We start from the raw sequence: 12334 nt of genomic DNA, 5'->3' as shown, positions 1-12334 counted from the left end.
GTAATATGCTTTTATTTACATGTCCAGAAATTATCCTCTCATATGCAGTAAAACACCAAAACAGCGTCTCATCAAGCACATTCAAGCAGATCTAAAAGGAGTGAATTTAGATCAATGATTTCCATTTGAAAGCCTTACGTTTCAGACTTGGACTGTATATTTTATAACTTGGAAACACTTTCTCTGGGAAAAAAAAAAAAAAAAAAAGAAAAGAGAAGACCAGGAAAAAAACCAAAAAGGAGTTTAGCAAACCCTTCTCTGCACACGTTTGAATAGCGATTAGCTACTTTCTGAAAAGGGTTGAAAACAGAGTTGGGTTTGTGCATTTCCCGGGTAGCCCTTGGTTTGGAAGGGGAGAGGAGGAGTTGGACCATTTTTAACCTTTATTTTTTTTTTCCCCCCAGGCAAACCTTCCTTCGCATTGTCCTTTTTTTTTTTTTTTTTATTATTTTTTTTTTTATAGCACGTTGTACCGCAAAGAGACAACCTATTCTGCAGGCGAGCAGAGCCCAACTCTGACTTTGAAAAGAAACAACTGAGCTTTGCAGTGGGCTGGTGCACCCGGGGGGTGGGGGTGGGGTGGAAGGGAAAAAAAGAGAGACACTGAGGCAGAGAGACAGAGAGAAAGAAGGTGTTTCTAAATTCAAGGTCCTGTCTCTGGAAATTTTAAGCTCTGACTGTAAGCTTCCTACAAATCTTTGTTATTCTGCATGGGCTCCTATGGGAAAATACATACTGTCCTTTGTACTTTCAAGGGTCCTACAGGTAAAGGCGCATATATATATATATACACAATCTCGAAAACGGTCGAACTTCATCAGAAGACACTTCTGGTGGTGTTTGGTTGGCTGGTGGGAAGGGTGGGCTTTTCTGTTTCTGTTCGCTTTGGCCTCAAATTAAAGCAGAAAGCATAAATTCATCCCTTTCCCCTTCAGCCTCTATAGCTCCCCCCTTCCAAAATGTACATCTTCTACCAAAAATTCAACCCTCGAAAGGCAAGAGACAAATAACAACCAGATATTGTAACAGGAGCTGGACAACGGTCTTGCTGGAAGTTGTTGAAGCAGACAGGAGTTTTTTTTTTTTTTTTTCTCATCACAGACACCGCTGCGCAGAGGAGGAGCAGAAAAGGGCACATCTTTTAAGTGGGTTGGATAGATGATTTCAACCAAAGCACTCGTGTAAAAAACGCTGAAAAAGGAGAAAGGATGCATGCTGTTTGCATGTGGAGGTGCAGAGATACCCATGCAGCCACCCCACACATGCTCTCATGAGCCTAAAAATCTGTATGGCCCTCTTAGAAAAAAAACACTTTGCCATCAGTAAAGTCTTTTGAGTCATGTCCTGGGAGGCTGGCACAGGGCAGAGTGAATGTGCTTCGTGACAGCTCATGCTTTACAATTCCGTGGCACCCTGAATTAGATATGCTCTCTGTGCTGGGGGAGGGGAGAGGAGGGGGGGAAAAAGAAAAGAAAAAGAAAAAAAAGCTAAATTAAACTTGCCTACCGCTGACTCTTTGCTAACAGAATGGCATAGACACTCTTTGCTAACAGAATGGCATAGACAGTAAATTCTTACTTTCAAATCCCACTATTACTACGTTTCGCTCGCACTTGCGAAACGTGAAAAACGTGTCTCAAGCGATCATTTAGGAAATTAAACTGAACAAAGGTCCTTCGCGTTCCGGGGGCTTGTTTTGCACCCCCCACCCCCGCAGCCTCCTGAAGTCCAATTTAGTAATTTCTAACAGGAAGCCTCGCACCAATTTATACCTGAAATGTGCAATAAACCCTGGGGTCCAAAAATGCGAGGCGCATACTCAGAACTGACCATTACAAGCTACACTTTCAAACCTAAACAGATTTAAAAAAAAAAAAAAAAAGAAAGAAAGAAAGGTGGTATGGTGGGGAAGCAGAGGTTTTTTGGCAGTTTGGGAGATTGCAAAAGGACGGGAAAAACCCGAAAGCCTTGTTGTTTTCAGCGGTGAGCGGGGCAGCCTGGCAGCCGCGATTACAAAGGAATATTTTATGTTTTTTAAAAAAGAATATTAATAGCAATAATGATAAAAAAGATAGCTTTCCAGCGCGGCCCGGCTGTGCCGGGGGAGCCCCCCGCCGGGCAGCCGCAGCGGGGCCGGGCCCTGGCCCCGCGGCCGCGGCGGCGTTGAGCGGGGCGGCGGCGCCCCCTGATGGGGCTGCCCTCCCGCAGCAGCTCCCTTCGCACCGCCCCCCCCCCCCCCCCTCCCCCGGCACAGGGCGGGTACACACAGCCACACACCGCCCCTGCTAGCGGTGATGCCGGTGTCAGTGTTTCTGCCGGTAGGATAAAGCAGCAGGTTCTCATTTACACCGATTTTGTATACCCCCCTCCCCAACAGTCCGCTCAGTGTTTGAACCTCCACGCCATAATTAAAACAAATCCGGTAGCCACCGCTTTTAAAGGCGGTGTTGTAGCCTGGGTGAAATATCCGACTCATCTCAACGAGCTGGCTGTTAAGGGCCCTGGGAGGGAGAGGACCTGCAGCACCGTGATGGCCACTTCGGTGAGAAGTCAGAAAAAAACACAGCCCCAAACCCAATCTTAATTCAACAAGTTATGCTTCTCTCACGTCATACGATGTTTCCTAGATGATGTTTTTTTTTTTGTTTTTTTTTTTTAAACTTTGCCTGCACCTAGTCAACGGAAACGGGCTTTCAATCCGGCTCTGACTTTCAAACCCAGCGTGGTTTATATAATAAAGCATATCCCCCTCTGCATCCAGCCCGCAGAAACCCCAGCGCTCGTTCGAGTTTAAAATAAATCCCATTTATCCCAGCGCCCTCTGCTGCCCGCTGCTCGCCCGCATGGCAGGCCGGCTTGCTGGCACTTGGAACTGGAAAATGCAGTCTTTTTGGACGTTTGATACCGTTTCTTGTCAGCTACCTTTTTTTTAAATTTTTTTTTCTTTTTTTCCCTGACACTTTTCTTACATATGTTCTCACGCGCATTTCAGAATTCAGGATTTTTTTATTATGAAGCTTCTTTGCATTTTGATTCACAGGCGGAAAAACACATCATCTAACATCACGGTTATCTCAAAATGTAGCTTAAAATTTGCTAAATAAATAAATAAATAAATAATATTTATTCATGGTTCTACAAAAATCATTGCTTTCCTGTGCATTTTATAACTTTTCTTTCTGGATAGTAGCAAAACTAATTTCTTAAAATAAATCCAGCTTCCTATATTGTTTGCTGGAAAATCTAGTTTCCCTATTACATCTGCAGACATAACCAGGGTTTTCCATAGAACGGTTTGGGTTGGAAAGGACCTTTAAAGGTCACCTAGTCCAACCCCCCTGGCAACGAGCAGGGACATCTTCCAACAGATCTGGTTGCTCAGAGCCCCGTCCAACCTGACCTTGAATGTTCCCAGGGATGGGGCATCTCCCACCTCTCTGGGCAACCTGTGCCAGTTGTTTCACTACCCTCATCATAAGAAATTTCTTCCTTATATCTAGTCTGAATCTACCTTCTTTCAGTTTAAAACCATTCCCCCTTCTCCTATTGCTATAGGCCCTGTTAAAAAGTCTGTCCCTATCATTTCACATTTTCCCAAAACTACAAGTACTCATTCTTCATAGAGGGACGTCACCAAGCCCTCTCGCTGCTGCCTGCTCTCATAGATGCCAGGAGCAGTTTGTAGCAAGCCAGGAAAGCTCAACCATGTGCTGAGCCCCTATGGACAGGCCCAAACGGTTTGCCACATTTAATAACATTGTGGGGAAGAGTCTGCAGGCTTTCCTATCAGTGGTGACCTCCCTGGGACACCCTTTGCCACAGCCACTTTCAGGCTGTTCCCAAAGCCAGGATCAGGGTGCAGGAGTCACCTCTGGGCATCAGGACCCACTTCCCACTGCCCTGGGGCTGCTGAAGTCCCAGCACCATGGCTTGCAGCCAGAGAGGACAGGGCAGAGACAGTAACTCCACCTGAAAAGCCTTCCCTAAGAAGGGCTCTGAAACATCCTAGTAACCATGCGTAGGAGCAAGCAGGCTGGAAAGGGCTGGCATGACTGTTTCAACCATCCGTACCACCCACCTGTGAAAAGAAGAGGCAGAAATATCTTCCTGAAGTCAAGTGGAGTCTTCCCGGTGATTCCTGACCATTTCTATGAGAGGAAGAGAGTAAAAAAGCCCTGCAGCAGAGAGCCTCAGCAATGAACCACCAACCCAAGAGTCACCAAACAGAAATCCCACTAGCTGGCTTGTTGCCTCTGTCTCTCTCCCATTTTTAAGAGCATGTTTATAATGACGTCTGTTAAACTCAAGGAATGCTTTAGACAACTTTTTTCTAGGAAGACCTGGGTCCTGTTAGCAAGTAATTCTTAGTATGTTTGAAGATATTTAGTCTGTTTTCTGGAGGGTATTTCTGCTGCCTTTGCAGAAAACCTTTGGGTTTTCTCTTTGTCTTTCCCTTCTGCATCTGGGTCTCTTGGGATGGTGAGGAATTGCAAGGGATGAGTGACAGCAAGGAATTTAGGACAATCAGGGGCAACCCTATAGAAATTTCAGTCCTTACCACAAGGAGACACTGAAGTCACCCTTGGTAAATATTTCCAGCAGAGAGAGAGGACACTCTGCTGTTTATTTTTGGCAGCAACTGTGAAATCATCAAACGGCTGGAAAATTGCAGAGAGGAGAAAAATTAAAAGAAAAGAGTAGGTGGCTAGAGAAGAAATTTAAAAACAACATCTCAGCAATTTGTTATTTTTTTTTAGGATGAGAGTATTCTCAAATATGAAGAAGCAGATAGCTCCAAATCAAACAGCATGATACAAAACATCAAAGTTTGTTTTGAGTTAGTAATGACAAATATATGCACTCGTAGCCAGCTGAGCCACACTGATACAGTCTGAAAGATAGTCATGTTGAGGAGAACCCTGTTCCCTGTTTGGTGAAACAATTAAAGTTTTGGATTTCATAGAATCATAGAATCATTTAGGCTGGAAAAGACCCTTAAGATCATCAAGTCCAACCATAAACCTAACAGTGCCAAGTCCATCACTAAACCATGTCCCTAAGCACCACAATTACACATCTTGTAAATACCTCTAGGGATGGTGAGTCCACCACCTCCCTGGGCAGCCTGTTCCAATGCTTGATAACCCTTTCAGCGAAGAAATTTTTTCCTAATATCCAATCTAAACCTCTCCTGGCACAACCTGAGGCTGTTTCCTCTTGTTCTGTTACTTGTTACTTTGGGAAAAAAGACCAACACCCACCTCACTACCACCTCCTTTCACAATCCCAGTTCCCTCAGCCGCTCCTCATCAGCCTTGTGCTCCAGACCCTTCACCAGCCTCATTGCCCTTCTCTGGACACACTGAAGCACCTCACTGTCTTTCTTGGAGTGAGGGGCCCAAAACTGAACACACTGATTCATCTAATCATGACAAAAAATAAGGTCAGTTGTCACTCATCTATCTATGGTACTCACTCAGCCACCAGCCTTTGATAGCAGGAGTCCCAATTTATACAGCCCAGGATACGGTTGGCTCTCCAGGTTGTGACTGCACATTGCTGGCTCATGTCCAGTTTTTCCCAGTCTAGTTCTCCCAGACTAAGCCTTGCACAGCCTGTAGGCTATTTGGAAAAGGGACCCTTGCCAAGTGTTGTCTGTATTACGATACTGAGGAGAACTCTGATATCCAAGTTTAATTATGTACCCTACTCATGTCTCGGAGTTTTATCCCTCTGTATTACCTGTTTTTTCACAAGAAACCTGGGTACACGATGTCAACAAGGACATGGGCCTTGAAATAATGTGGTGGGATGCCTCACCAAACACCTAGATGCAGCTTTGGCATTCCCCTCTTCAGAACTGTTCTACATGCTCCAAACTCTTTAGAGCAGGAATGATGATCAGATCTCCAAGGATAGGAATGAAGAGCATTTCAGGCCTTTTTTATCATGCCACTATCTCTTAATTTTTTATTTGGTCTAAGGTAGGTGCTCAACTTAAGACAAGGGCAGTGAACTTTAATTAGGTGCTTGGCTTCCTAAGGCAGAGAGTGCAAAGGCTTGCTCATGTCTTACCATCCCTTCATATGAGCTTGGGTTACTCCACATTCCTGGCTTGTGTCTCCTTGTCTTAGGACCCAAAACTCCCTTTGCTTTTTAAACAGGAATCCTGAGTGCTAACTTCATGTCTTTCCATGATTGACAGGAAAAGCAGGACTTAGGTGATGCAACATTGAAGTCTTTAGGAGCGATCTGCCACTGGATGATTTATCCTTTGTAACACGAAGGGGAGTCTGGGGAGTCCCGAGAGTTGCTGTCACAGCTGCAGCATTATCCTTCCTCTTCCATCCACCTTTTGAAAGTGAATTAGTCCTTTCTAAACCCACTTCCTCCTAGAAGCCAAACAAAACACACTGAAAGGTTGTTAAACTTGTGTCCTTAAAAATTTCAAACTAAATGTATAAGGATATCTTTCAGTTTCCTCAACTGCAATATTGATGCTTACATTTGGAACCAGCCTGTTCATGTGAATAAAGCATATACTTTTTATTTCTTTATTGTTCCTGTTCCCAAACAAAGCCCCCTGTATTTAACCAGAGTTACATAATCAAGGACAGGCAAACTGCAGCCGTTAAAGGGAGGTCTCCGTTTTATGGAATGCTTAATATGACAGAAGGTTAGGAGATTCCATTTTTATTCATTTAATTTAATTCAGCTGTGTTTATGTGGATACAAATTGTTTGAATGTGATTTGGCTGAAAAATAATCTTTAAGTTGTATTTACACAAGGAAATGCACTCCTCAGGTTTTAAGTCACAGCCTGTAGAGCAAATTATCTATGATCAAGATAGAGAATTTAAATTTTGTGGCAGGACAGAGTTAATCAGTTTTAAGGAAAGAGAAGAAGAATTAAAGATCTGGCATGTTATCTGATTTGAGAATATTTTTTTCCCTCCAGTATCACCCTCCCTCCCTTTCTTTTTAATTCCTCCACTCTCTTAATTTGCTTTCTGGCAGTAGGCACTCAGATATATGACCATAGGCAATGCTTTAGGGAGTTAAAAGAATTCTGGGTGCATGAAAGGAGACATAGCGAATTGAGCAAACTGTATCTATAGGGGAAATGTATTTCAGGCTCCCCAAATTACTCATAACATATGCAGAGTCACACCATTCCCTGGATGCTTCCTTCAGTTTGCTCCTATACTGTGCTGTGGCCATCAGGGACTTCAGCCCAAGTAATAGTGGGGTCCAAAGTTACAATTCTCATTAATTGTGGTTTTAAGGGCTTAAGTCTTTCCCTTCCCTTCCCTTCCCTTCCCTTCCCTTCCCTTCCCTTCCCTTCCCTTCCCTTCCCTTCCCTTCCCTTCCCTTCCCTTCCCTTCCCTTCCCTTCCCTTCCCTTCCCTTCCCTTCCCTTCCCTTCCCTTCCCTTCCCTTCCCTTCCCTTCCCTTCCCTTCCCTTCCCTTCCCTTCCCTTCCCTTCCCTTCCCTTCCCTTCCCTTCCCTTCCCTTCCCTTCCCTTCCCTTCCCTTCCCTTCCCTTCCCTTCCCTTCCCTTCCCTTCCCTTCCCTTCCCTTCCCTTCCCTTCCCTTCCCTTCCCTTCCCTTCCTTCCCTTCCCTTCCCTTCCCTTCCCCCTAGGTTAATAAATAAAACAGTGACAAGGGACATTTCTGGATGCTCAGTTTCCCTATTGATACACAGTTCACAGCATCCTGGCATGGTTTTGGCCCATGTCAGCAAATCTGGGCAGCTTCCAGGCACAGTTTGGGAGCCGGCAAAGACCAGACACTATTCCCAGTAGGCAGACTGGATGTGACCATCCTGGCTTAGAGAAGGGATTTAATAATATGGATACAAGCTATTCTGTGCCAGTTAGACTCACGGCACGTAGTTCAGGTACAGTCCAAAAAATCAGGCACAAATTTGTTTGAATTAAGTTAACTGCATCCTCACTGCTTTCCATGTGATGCTCATTCTGGAGACAGGATATTATATTAATATTAATATAAACATGCAATTTAGAGTTGTAAACCTAAGGTAATTGTATATCATTGCTTTCATTATTATAAATGCACAAACACAATAAAAATCAATGTTTCCTTCCTAAAGGGCATGGGAATGAGCAGGTGTAAATGAATCATTTTAATAGCTCTGAAATTAAACATTTTGTTCTCCAACATCAAAATAAGAAAGTTGAAAATTCAAATTTTAGCCTCTCTCCCACCTGGAGTTTTGAAATTAATGTCTAATCATTTGATTTGGCTACCAGAAGGGAACCTATGTTGCAAAAACTTTCAAGTACCCACACTTTGGTAATCAGATTTGTTTCAGAATACCTTCCCAAAAAGATAATAACAGTGTTCCATAAAAAAAGGCTCACAGAATCACTGCTCCATTTTGCCAACCCTGGTCTTCATTACTGAAGTTCCACATGGTAATTTTCACCTTCAACTATAAAATTAAAAGTTTCCACCTACTTTTGTTTCAGGGGCTGAGTTTTATCACCTGATGAAATCAGAAGAGCAGTTTCACCATTCCCTGAATGACCAACCTTGTTTCAACATGTTTTAAGACATATATATGAATGTATATATTTAAATCTGATAACTAGGGTTGTTTCTAAGTTTATGATGAATCTGTTAGACTTCAATGAAAACATAACCCAGAAATATCCTTTAAAACACATGGGATGTAAAAGAAGGGACCTTAATCCGTGTAGTGGAGAGGTGACTGGAATTCAGAATGGTTCCCTCTCCCAGCCCTCCTTGTATTGCTCCCATGTGCATGACCTTGGGCCAGACCAGATTCTTTACCGCAGCTCTGTTCTGGCTTGCCTTGTTCTCTTTTTAATCATCAGCCCTTATCACACAATTAATTAAAAGGAACCGGATCACATCCTAGAGGTGTGAACATCAGGAAGATGGTTGGCTGACAAAAAATAAAAGGATCAATGTTGCAGCAGCAAGAACAGCATTCAGCAAAGTTCCCCGGTGCATCAAAATCCCTCTGTAGGATCTCTTGTGCAGATGAATGGCGATGCCTGTTTGGTCAGCTTCTCTCATTCCCTAGGGGTTTCAATTTGTGCATTTTCTGAATATGGAATTAGTATAAAGTAGAGCAGCCGATCTGTCTTGTGTAAGTCATGAAAACACCCACAGATAGACCAGGAAGTGGGGGACAGTCACAGCTTCATGGAAACAAAAGCTGCAATTGCTCAGTTAATGTAACTAACTGCAGAACACGGGCCAGAAAATCTCCATGGATTAACTTGAATGAGCTGGAGTGTACCTTGTAGAAGAATTAATAATACTGCCTTGGTTTTACTTTTTAAAGCCATGGATGTAAAATCTTTGCCTAACTTAATTAATTGTTCCTTTCTTAATCACTATCTCTGATAAAGATACAAATCTGTTTTCCTGTTCTGGGTTTTGTTGAACTTGAATCTTAAACCAGTAAAATCTTCTGGCTGGGTGTATCTGTAAACCCTTTTCAGTTCTCTGCATCACCTTGTCATTAAGATGAATAAATTAAGCTTGTTGTGTCTTTTATTATATGATAGATTATTTTATACTTCAAAGAATCACAGAATCCAGGAATGGTTGAAATTGGAAGGGACTTCTGGAGGTCATCTCCTCATGCAGGGCCACTAAGACCCAGCTGCCCAGGACCATGTCCAGATGACTTCTGAATATCTTCAGAGAGGGAGACTACACAACCTTCCTGGACAACCTGTGCCAGTGCTTGGCCACCCCCACAGAAAAAAAGTGTTTCCTGACATCCAGAGGGAACCTCCTATGTGTGCCCGTGGCCTCTGGTCCTGGCACTGGGCACCACTGAAAAGAGCCTGGATCCATCCTCCTTGCACCCTCCCTTCAGGTATTTATATACATTGATATGATCCCCCTCAGAGACTTCTCTTCTCCAGGCTGAACTATCACAACCCTTTCAGCCTTTCCCCATGGGAGATACTCCAGACTCATCTCAGTGGCCCTTCATTGGACTCTCTCCAGTATGTTCATGTCTGTTTTGGACTGGGAAGCCTAGAACTGGACACAGCACTCCAGGTGTGATCTCACCCATGCTGAGTAGAAGGGAAGGATCATCTCCCACCTGCTTCCAACACTCCTTCTAACGTGGCCCAGGATACCATTTTGCCACTTTTGTGGGAAGAGCACATTGTTGGCTGACCTCCAACTTGGTGTCTACCAGGAGCCCTAGGTCATTTTCTGCAAAGCTTCAGGCAATGCTTTGGCGTGACATCATTGATGTCACATCACTTTATCCAGTTTACCAACATCTTTCTTGAAAGGGACAGATCAGAAAGGAGCATGATGTTCCACCTGCCATCACTTCACATCTGTGGCAGATGCCACATGACCTTCATGAATAAGTACATTATATATCCTTTCGTTTATTTAGACACAAGACACTCTTGCCCTTCTACCCTCAAGTTCAAGCTCATACTTAGTGGATTGTCACCTATGACCAACAATTTTCTTTCAGAGTCACCACTTTCCAGAGCAGACTCCACCGTCTCATAGGGAAAAGATACGTATTTTCTTCTTAGGTATACAAATTTGTTTTCCCTCTATTAATAAGCTGTTTGCTGACATCCAGCTTCTTGAACAATCCAGGTCATGGTACATTTTTTCTTTTCGATTTTCCCATGATCTTTTAGCCACTTACAGATGTTATCATAAATGATGTTATACACTCTCATTGATGAGAATATAAACTAATGTCAGGGCAGGAACTGAAACCTGAAACTCTATTAGGAATGTACATGCTTAGTCATTATTGTCTTTTCTACGTCCATTTCAGGTTCAAATAGATAACTTTAGATCCATTTAACGCATTTAGCATTTTGCCTAATTGTTGTAATTGTAATCAACATCCCTGTGGTTGCAAGTTAAATGTGTTCTAGAAGTCAATCAAATTTATAATCTCATTAAAAGGAAGAAAAACAAGTTCATTTGACAGCTACTAATCATATCGATTAGTATTAATTATATTATCCTCCTTTAATTTTTTTCATTAATTGAGTCCTCAGTCGGATAATTCATTAGGGGGAACAGAACTGATACCAGACTGTTAAGCATTTATTTATGTGGATTCTGTTAAGCATTTATTTATGTAGATTTTTCAGTTAATATTTTTAAGATTTTAGGACCAAATTAGCTTCTGTGTTTCAACAAATTATAAACAAAGAAAGACTTATTTTTCAGACAGCTGATCATTTCTTTGAAAACTCCTCAAATTGTCATATTCTAATATAATGAGCAACCACAGACGAAGTTATCCTCTTGTTCTTATTTTTAAGAAATTTTGAATGAAATTTTAAGAACTTTAAAATGAAAAATATCACACAACAAACAGGAGGTTTTTTTTCTTATTCTTCAAGTTTTGTGACCCTAAAAGTCAAATGCAAACATGGCTTTCCATGATTTCAAATGGAGTACTGAAAACAGGTGTCAGATGTAAGGAATAAAAAAACCACCTGGAAGACTGTGGAACATTTCCATTCCTTGGCCCCTCAGCATGGATATGAAATCAGAATAATCACTTATACTGATCTTACACATTGTCTGCAGAGCAAAAAGTGAAATATAGAAATAAGCCCTCATGAAAACTCTGCGTGGATAACACACATCTGAATGTACAAGTGCTACAAATGGAAATTGGTGGATCAGTAATTATATATGGATGATTGGGAAACACCGTATTCCTCCTGGAAGGAGGCTGAGTGCTGCTCAGTGTTGTGGTCATACAGTGTGGTTGTAGGACAGGTTTTTGGTGAGGTGGGAGATATTGAATCCACATGTGGGTTTCAGGGGCTGAAGAGAATCCAGTTTTGTGGTCATCACTTTTGAGAATGGGAATTTTGGGGAATCATGAAGGGCTATTAAGACAGTAAACAGCTTGAGCACTGCCTTGTAATCTCTTAAAATGCCAGAACAGCTCATGGCAAAATTTTGGCTTGGGCTAAGTAGCAGTCTCCCAAGCATGGGAGAAAATGGGGTTGCACATGTCAGAGACCTTTCCTATTATGCAGTCTGGATGCAACCACCTCTTTTTGGAGGGAAAAAGTCAGGCTGTATGAGTCTGCATACTTCACTTTGTGGGGAGTACAAGAAGAAATCCTACAGAATAAGGGGTAAAAATATTGCTAATAAACAGAGGTGTCTGGAATTAATCCTGGCACTATTGAGGTCAACGTGGGTTTTGTTACTGACTCAAGTAAAGGCTGCACAGGGTCACTAAAATAGCCCCAAGGTACTGAGTACCAGAAGTCAAGGATGCAGTGTGATATTGGAAAATAAAAGGAATTATC

This window comes from Falco naumanni, chromosome 6, assembly GCF_017639655.2.
Source record: "Falco naumanni isolate bFalNau1 chromosome 6, bFalNau1.pat, whole genome shotgun sequence".
In the NCBI taxonomy this organism is placed as follows: Eukaryota; Metazoa; Chordata; class Aves; order Falconiformes; family Falconidae; genus Falco; species Falco naumanni.
The sequence above is the reverse complement of the archived record's forward strand: the minus strand, read 5'-3'. Positions refer to the sequence as shown.